Here is an 8,935-nt window from a genome sequence, read left to right as displayed (position 1 = left end):
TGCTTGGAAAGTGTCCTATCTCTCTAGTTTCTGTTTTTCTCACCCAGCCCCTGGTTTGGTGCGCAGCACATTGTCTCTGAGGTTTAGAAAGTTACTGGGGCCCTGCCAGGCGTGGCTCAGTGGTTGAGCATCAACCTATGATCTTAGGAGATCGCGGTTCGATTCCCGGTCAGGGCACATGCCCAGGTTGCGGGCTCAGTCCCCAGTAGGGGATGTGCAGAAGACAGCCGATCAATGATTCTCTCATAATTGATGTTTCTCTCTCTCTCCCTCTCCCTCTCCCTGAAATCAATAAAGATAGATTTTTAAAAAAAGAAAAAGTTACCGGGAGCCCATCAAAAACTGGGCCCTGGGAGTCCCCCTCCCTGGGCAGCCCTCACTGGCCTGGGCTGATGCCCACATCTCCAAGGAGTTGGGGGGACATCCAGAGGCCATGCAATGACCAGACTGACCCAGGATCTGGGCTTGATCCTGAGTGCCCTCTCAGGTCTCCCTGGCAGGCTCATGGCAGTGCCTCCCTTTGAGGAGAACTTAGAAACATTTTTGGAGGTACACCAATGACTGGGCCCATGCAGCACTGTAGCTGTGCCCACTCCACCCTCCCCTGCTTTTCTGTCTGTCTGGGCCAGTCTCTGCCAACAGAATGGGACTTAGGAGCACTTGAGCAGAGGCATCCGATGGCCAGGACCCTGGTGGGACTGTGGCAGGGCCCAGGGCTCCTCCCCAGAACTCCCTGGAAAGCTATTTCCACCTCAGACACTGGAGGGAGATTGAAAAAGGTTTAGGGAGACACCTTTATACTCTAGAGTCACATAGGCACCAGCCCAAGTTAACAGGGAGGCCCGAAGGGGCACCCCAGTTCTGCCATGGTCCCACTTGCAGACTAGAAGCTGGGTGCACATTTCAAAAACGGCTGTCTCCAAAGGGTGGGATCACCTGGGAGTCTAGGATGGCCACCTGGGGGCTGCCTGGGAAATGGTCTTTAGAGGCCCCCTCAAAACATTTCTAAGTCTCTCTCTGGCATGGAAAGGCCTGGGCAGGCCAGGGAGGCCTGGACTAGGAGCCTGGATGGGTACAGGATGGGGGCCCTACCCAAAAAGTTTCTAAATCCCCTTCAAAGGGCAGTACCAGCCCAGTTAGTACACAAAAGCCTGGAGAGGGCACTCTGGGCTGGCCACAGTCCCACATGAGTCCTGGCTATTAGCTGTATCTCCCCAAAACATTTTCTTTTTTATTTTAAATATGTTTTTATTAATTTTAGAGAAAGAGGAAGGGAGAGGAAGAGAAAAACATTGATCTGCTGCTGCCTGCATGTGAGGATCAAGCCTGCAAACCAGGCATGTGTCCTGACCAGGAATAGAACCAGTGACCTATTGGTTCCTTGATGCTAAACCAACTGAGCCACACTGGCCAGGGCCCAAATGCATTTTCAGTTTTCCCTCCACAGGTGGGCATCACCTTGGGCTGGCCATGTATGAAGGAAGGATATTGCACCTCCCCAAAAATTGTTGTCTCCCATGGAAACCAGGATGAACTTGGCTGGGCATGTAGGTCTGTGGTAGGCACCCCCAGACAGGCACAGTCCCGTGTGTGACAGAGACACCTCTTAAATACTTCTAAGTTCCTAAGAGGGGAGCATCAGACAGGCTGGACCAGCACTGTGGGAATGGAGCCTTTGGCTAGGCTGCAGTCATGCATGGGGCCTGGTCGTGGCCTACACACCCAGAAGACTTATCCAAGGGCCATTGGGAGGGCTGCACTGACCCAGGCCAGCAAGGGACAGATGGCAGTGTGCCCAGCCTCTTTGTTGTCCTGTCTTCATATGTGCTTCCCAAAAATGTTTCCATCCCCCCTGCAGAGGGGGTGACAAGCTAAGGCCAGCCTTAGAGGCCTACAGAAGGTATCTGTAGCCCTGTAGTGTTTTGAATGGGGCTCATTGATCAGAGGCATCTCTAGAAAATGTTTTCAATTCCCCTTCCAGAAAGAGGACACTGGCCCAGGTTAGCCAGGGAGGCACAAGAGAGGGACTCAGTGCCTAGTGGGTCTGAGTCATTGGCAGCACTCTGCAGAGTTCTCTAAGTTTCCCTCCAGAGGCCAAGACCAACCAGTTGGATGGGGAAGTGGAGGAGATGCATGTAACTATATGTACATACTTTGATTTTCTTTAAATTTTTATTTATTGATTTGGCAGAGAGAGATCAATTTGTCATTTCACTTTTTTATGCATTCATTAGTTGATTCTTGTATGTGCCCTAACTGGGGATCAAACCCACAACCTTGGCATATCTGGAAGATGCTCTAACCAACTGAGCTACCTGGCCAGGACCAACATCACACATTGATTGGTTGCCTCTGGCATGCCTTTGACCAGGAATTGAACCTGTGACCCTTCGGGGTTTGGGCTGATGCTCTAACCACTGTGCTAGGTAGGCTAAGACCATACCTTGACTTTTGAAGCAATTTTATTATGTATTTGGGATGCTAAGAAAAATGTGAGCCCTGGCTGGTGTGGCTCAGTTGGCTGGGCACCTGGGGGTTGCCAGTTCCATTCTTCGTCAGGGTACACAACTGAGTTAGGTGCTCCATCCCCAGTAGGCAGCATGCAGATGTTACGCTCTCACATCGATGTCTTTTTCTCCCTCTCCCTTTCTCTCTCTCTAAAAACCAATTTTTTAAAAACGAGAAAAATGTGAGCTATAATATTTGAGTTCTCATGCAGATGGTAGTGGAAACTGGAGAGGGTATAAATTCCCCTCCATAGGATCACTTCTACTGCTATGGTTTTCTCCTTTTAATGGGAGTTGTGCAATTGTGTGCAGTCTATGCTTTAGATAGATGCTGTGGTCTGAATGTCTGTGTTCCTCCAACATTTGTACGTTAAAATCCTAATGCCCAATGGGCTGGTATTAGGAGGTGGGCCTTTGGGAGGTGATTAGGTCATCAGGGTAGAGCCCTCAGGAATGGGGTTAGTGCCCTTATAAAAGAGGCCCAACTGAGTTCCCTCACCCATTTCACCAGGTGAGGACACAAGAAGTCAGCTCCCAGGAAGAAGGCCCTCTCCCAACCATGCTGACAACCTGATCTCAAAGTCCAGCCTCCAGAACTGTGAGAAGTAAACTTCTGTTGTTTATAAGCCCTCAGCCCAAATGAACCAAGATATTACCGTGTCAGCTGTTTGTAAAACAAAAATCTTAACTTTATTTATTTATTTATTTATTTATATTTTTTGACAGGAAGTACAGTTTACTGGTGGGTGTTAGATGGGGGCAGCACCAAGACTCTCAAGAGTCCAGGGAAACACGATTAGGGATGTGTTTGTCTCCACAGCCATCTGGGATGAGCCGTTTTTCAGCCGCCATGTCTTCAGACTCATCCGCATTAAAGTTAGTAAAGCTCCACTTCTTGGAGATGTGGATCTTCCTGTGGCCAGGGAACTTGAAGTTGGCTCTGCATAGGGCCTCAGTCACATGCTCCTGCTTGCAGCTTGGTGCTGATGGTCATGACTACTTGGCCAATGTGGACCCTCGCCACTGTGCCCTGGGGCTTCCCACAGCTTTTCACCGTGTACTTGTCGGCACAAATTCGGGCAGCATCCAGGGCTTTGGAGGAGAGCTGCTTATATTCATCTGACACCATGTGACCACAGAGTGGGAACTTGTCCACTTTTGCCTTCTTCCACCCTAAGTCAAAGATGCGGATCTTGGCATCAGGGACACCTCAGCAGAAGCGAGACTTTGGGTATGGCTGCTCTTACCATACCGGTAACACTGGGCCGGGTGGCAGCCCATGGCAACACCAGGATCTTCAGTGGCACGCAGAAGAAAAAGAGCTGAAAATCCTTTTAAAAGAATTTATTGAGCCATGTGCTAGCAAGGAAAAAAAGACCAGGTCCTGGGGCATGAAGTCTAAACCAGCAGCCCCAGCGCTAGGTGGGAAGGCAGGATGTTGGCCTTCTTGGAGTTGATGGGCTTTTTCTATACCTCAAGTACAAGTACTGGGAAGAAAGGTGTAAGTAGTTTTGAAAGAATTTACATTGGCTGCAGGTAAGGGGGTGGGGAAAGATGAGGCAGGGCAGTTTTCTGAAGGGGGGAATAGTTAGTACTCTGCTTGGTTACAGACAAGAGTCAGTAAGTTCGTGCATTTGTGGGATGCGGTGGCCCACACAGTGGTGTGGATTCAAAGCTCTAACTTATCTTCAGGAAGGTGAGCAGTCTTTTTGTTTTTTAAAAAAACATACCTTTTTTATGGAGAGAGAGAGAGAGAGAGAGGGAGGGAAGGAGGGAGAGGGAAACATCCATCGGTTGCCTCCCACAGGGATCAAACCCGCACCCTGGGCATGTGCCCTGACCAGAAATCGAACCTGCGACCTCTGGGTGCGGGGACGCCGGTCACCCCACTGCGCGCAGATCGGGGCGGAGGCGCGCTGCCCGCCGCTCCCGTTACCTGGCCGGTCGTCCCCGCCTCTCCCTGCGCGGCTGCTGCAGCTTAACTTAGAACATCTCGGGGTTTTATCTCGTCACGTGACCACAGCAACGCAAGGTAATAAACCACGGAAACCCAGCAGATCCCTAAGAGAAAAATCAAGGCGACAGGCTTCAGAATGGTTATGAGCAACATCCAACAGGATCAAAGGGGCAGCCCTGGCCCACGGGCGTACAAAGTCCTCCTCCGGCTACCGGAGCCACAGGCGGGGACGCGCGGCGACCACCCGCTGCCGCCACCTGCCGTCGCGGGGGCCGCGGCGCGGCTGCGGGGACGGGCGGGCCCCTGGAGGCCGGCGGCGCCCACGGCGGGGGGGACGCGCGAAGGACGGGCGCCCCCGCTCCGGTTCCTGGGCAGGCAGGAGCCGGCGCGCGGGTGGCGGCTAACCGGCTGCGCGCAGAGCAGCAGAAGCTGAGCCGCCGACGGTCCCCGACACCGATGCTGGCCGGACGCGCAGGAACGTCCAGCCGGGCCGCTCCCGAACGCGCGCGGGGAAGACGCGAGCCGCGGCCCGGACCAGCCGCGCATCTCGGCGCCGCAGGAGCAGGAACTCTCGCGAGAGCAGCCTCGGCCTCAAAAACAACGCTGTGGGGGCGCGAACTCTCGCGAGAGCGAGTCACCCCCGCGCGTTCTCGGCGCCGGGAGTAGGCGGTCCTGGGGCCCGCGGGCCCCGCCGCAGGAGCGCGACGTGCGCGAGCCCGTGCGCCGCGTGCGGGCCCCGGGACGAGGCTGGCCCCAGCTTCCAGCTCCCGGCCCAGCTTCAGGGGGGCCGGCAGGGGTCGCACGGTGCCCTGGTGCCCGGCTGGGTCGCGGGGGACGCGCGGCCGCGGAGGCGGACGGCGGGCGGGGATGCGCTGCGTCTCCCGTAGCCCGACCCGCGCTGACTGCGCTCGCAGCTCCGCACCGCGCACGGTTTTGAAGCGACGGGTCGGTGAGCTTTAGCGCGAATTGGGGGTCACGCCCTATTTACAGCTGCGTTCCCCGCCTCGCCGGCCCGGCCGGGGCTGTCGGTCGCCCGCACCCCGATGTCCCTTTCCCCTCCCCAGGGCTTAGCGCGCGCGGGCAGGGCCCTGGGTTCACTGGCGCCCCGCCCGCTCTCCCGTCGGAGGTCAGTTCCGCGAGGGCGGGGATCTTGGTCTGTCCCCTTCCCTCCCTGCCTCCTCCCTGCCTCCCTCCCTCCCTCCTTCCTTCCCTCCCTCCTCCCTTCCCTCCCTCCTCCCTTCCCTCCCTCCTTCCTTCCCTCCCTCCTTTCTCTTTCTCTCTTTCTCTCTTTCTCTCTTTCTCTCTCTCTCTCTCTCTCTCTCTCTCTCTCTCTCTCTCTCTCTTTCTTTCTTTTTCTTTCGTCTTTCCGTCTGTCTTTCTGTTTCTTTATCTTTATTGTCGAGAATATTCCAGATGTCCCCTTTTTATCCCCATTGATCCCCTCACCCCGCATCTATCCCACCCCCAGGCCCTCCCCACACCAATGCCTCTGTCCGTGGGTTATGCTTATAAACATATAAGGTCTTTGATTAATCTCCACACCCACACCCCCGCCCCACCTTCCCTCTGAGATCCCTCAGTCTGCTCTATGCTTCTATGTCTCTGGATCCATTTTGCTCTTCAGTTTATTTTGCTTATTAGATTCCATATATAAGTGCGATCATGTGATACTTGCCTTTCTCTGCCTGGCTTATTTCACTCAGCATAATACTCTCCAGGTCCCTCCATGCTGTGCCAGAGGGTAGGAGAGCCTTCTTCACAGCTGCATAGTGTTCCATGGTGGGAATGTCCCACAGCTTTTTTATCCACTCATCTACTGATGGGCACTTGGGCTGCTTCCAGATCTTAGCTATTGTATATTGCCCTGCTGTGAACACGGGGTGCATATATTCTTTCTGATTGGTGTTTAGGGTTCCTTAGGATATATTCCTAGAAGTGGGATCACTGGGTCAAATGGCAGATTCATTTTTAATCTTTTGAGGAAACTCTATACTGTTTCCTTAGTGGCTGCAGCAGTCTGCATTCCCACCAGCAGTGTACTAGGGCTCCCCTTTCTCCACACCCTGGCCAGCACTTGTAGTTCATTGATTTGTTGATGGAGCCATTCTGACAGGTGTGAAGTTGTTTTGTTCATTTATCTCAACTAGGAGAACAGAACAATTCTTGCCACGTTGTAACTAAGCCGCCTAAATACACTTCTGATACAGTTTCAGGCTTTATCTAGTTTAAATACTTAGATGAAGTCAGAGCTCCTATTTTTCTTTATGGGAGATGTAAATTAGACAATACTGTTATGATCATTACCAGCAATGGAATTCTATTACTAAAAGAATGTTAGTGTTAATATTCTACCAGTTTAATGTCAGTAGAAATCTTTTAGAATACTAAATAGTTTTTCAAAATCAGTAATCTTGAGTTTCGATCTTAATGATCATACATGAAGTGCCTCCTTGGTTTACAGTGAGAATAGACAATGAGGGAAAAGCCCTCCAAGTTTCTGAAATAATAAATTCAGTTCTTAAATGTAACATAAATATAACAATGTTTGAATAGGTCATATAAAACACAATGGTTTTTTTCCTACAGATTGAATTATTTTTTGCTTTTTTTAATTTTAATTTTTATTGAATTTATTGAGGTGGCATTGGTTAATAAAACTATATAGGTGTCAGGTGTACAATTCTGTGATACAGCATCTGTACACTGTATTGTGTGTTCAGTACCCCAAGTGAAGCCTCCTTCTATCACCATTTATTCCCCCTATACCTTCTTCTACCTCTCCCCTTATTTTTATTTTTCAATTACAGTTGACATTCAATATTATTTTGTATGAGTTTCAAGTATACAGCATAGTGGTTAGATATTTATATAATTTAAGAAGTGATCTCCCTGTAAGTCTAGTACCCACCTGGCACCGTACATAGTTGTTGAACATTATTGACCATATTTCTGTGCTGTACTTTACATCCCTGTGACTATTTCGTAACTGCCAGTTTGTGCTTCTTAATCCCTTTCATCTTTTTCACCCAGCCCCCCAAACTTCTCTCCCCTCTGGCAAGCATTAGTTTGTTCTATGAGCTTGTTTCTATTCTGCTGTTTGTTTACTTTGCTCTTTATTTTATTTTTTTTAAATATGTTTTTATTGATTTCAGAGAGAGGAAGGGAGAGGGGGAGAGAGAGAGAAACATCAATGATGAGAGTTACTGACCGGCTGCCTCCTGCACGCCCCCTACTGGGGATCGAGCGCACAACCTGGGCATGTGCCCTGACGGGGAACTGAACGGTGACCTCCTGATTCATAGGTGGATGCTCAAGCTCTGAGCCACGCTGGCCAGGCGATCATTTTACAGTTGGTAAAGACATTAGAAGTTACTGTCTCCTTTTACACGTTGAGAAACTAAATTATAATAGATAGTGTTCCACTCAGCCATTTAGGGGATAGAATTAATGTTATTTAGTAGTGTACTTTACTCCTTTTAAATTTAGCTTGTTGGCTTTGATACTAAAAAATGGAAAGCGAGTGAGTGAGCTGTACTATAATTTTATGGTGCTTTAATCCATCAGGAAAATGAACAATTTACATGCTTTTGAAAATTTGTGGTCATGTTATAGACCCTAGAAATTTAGAGATAGGTGAGATATAGTCTCTATCCTTAGGGAAGAAAGAGGCAAAAGTTGATTATATATGATGAGAACAGGAGTTCTGAACGTGAGGGCCTGAAGATAGAATTCAGGTATTCTGAATTTGGACAAGAAAAAATGTACACTAACATCTAACTAAAAAGTAGCATTTCTTTCCATTATGAATGAAAGCAACAAGCAATATTCACTTACCTGTGAGTATGTCACATGTAGAAATCACGTTTCACATCATATAGTTGTTGCAGATATTTATAAATATTGTTTATGTCACTTTAATGGCAGATCTTGTTAGTTAATGCTTTAATAAAGAAATGTCTCTTACTATATCACAAACTTTTAAAAATACTTCACAACTGTATTTCGCTATACTTGGTTTCCTTTGTATTTTATGATTTAAAAAAACATTCTGAGTGCCCTGCTGGTGTGGCTCAGTTAGTTGGGCGTCATTCAGTGCACCAGGAGGTCGCCTGCTGATCCCTTGTCAGGGCACATGCCCGGGTTGCTGGCTCAGTCCCCAGTAGGGGACATGCAGGAGGCAGCCAATTGATATTTCTAGCTCATCAGTGTTTCTATTTCACTCCCTCTCCCTTCCTCTCTTGAAATCAATAAAAGCATATGTTTAAAAAGAACATTCTGAGAAGAGGTCCTGAATCTTCACTATGGCATAAAAAGATTAGGAACAATACAGGATGTGATATGCTGGGCTTAGGTATGGGGCATTATGGGAAGACAGAGGAGCCAGGGGACAGGTGGGGTTGGCTCAGGATGACCTGTGTCCTGCTAAAAGGCTGAGCGCTGGCTCTCTGAGGCGCAGTGGCTGTTCGCCTGG

General features: G+C 49.6%; 1 pseudogene across 1 annotated transcript; it reads right to left on the bottom strand.

The window, feature by feature from the left end:
* Positions 1-3,237: 3,237 nt before the first annotated feature.
* On the bottom strand, positions 3,238-3,876 carry LOC308550412 (large ribosomal subunit protein uL16 pseudogene; annotated as a pseudogene). The gene has a single exon. The product of its transcript is annotated as a large ribosomal subunit protein uL16 pseudogene (transcript).
* Between the last annotated feature and the right edge of the window lie 5,059 nt (positions 3,877-8,935).

This window comes from Miniopterus schreibersii, assembly GCF_964146895.1.
Source record: "Miniopterus schreibersii genome assembly, chromosome: 21".
NCBI classification, from domain to species: Eukaryota; Metazoa; Chordata; class Mammalia; order Chiroptera; family Miniopteridae; genus Miniopterus; species Miniopterus schreibersii.
The sequence above is the reverse complement of the archived record's forward strand: the minus strand, read 5'-3'. Positions and strand labels throughout refer to the sequence as shown.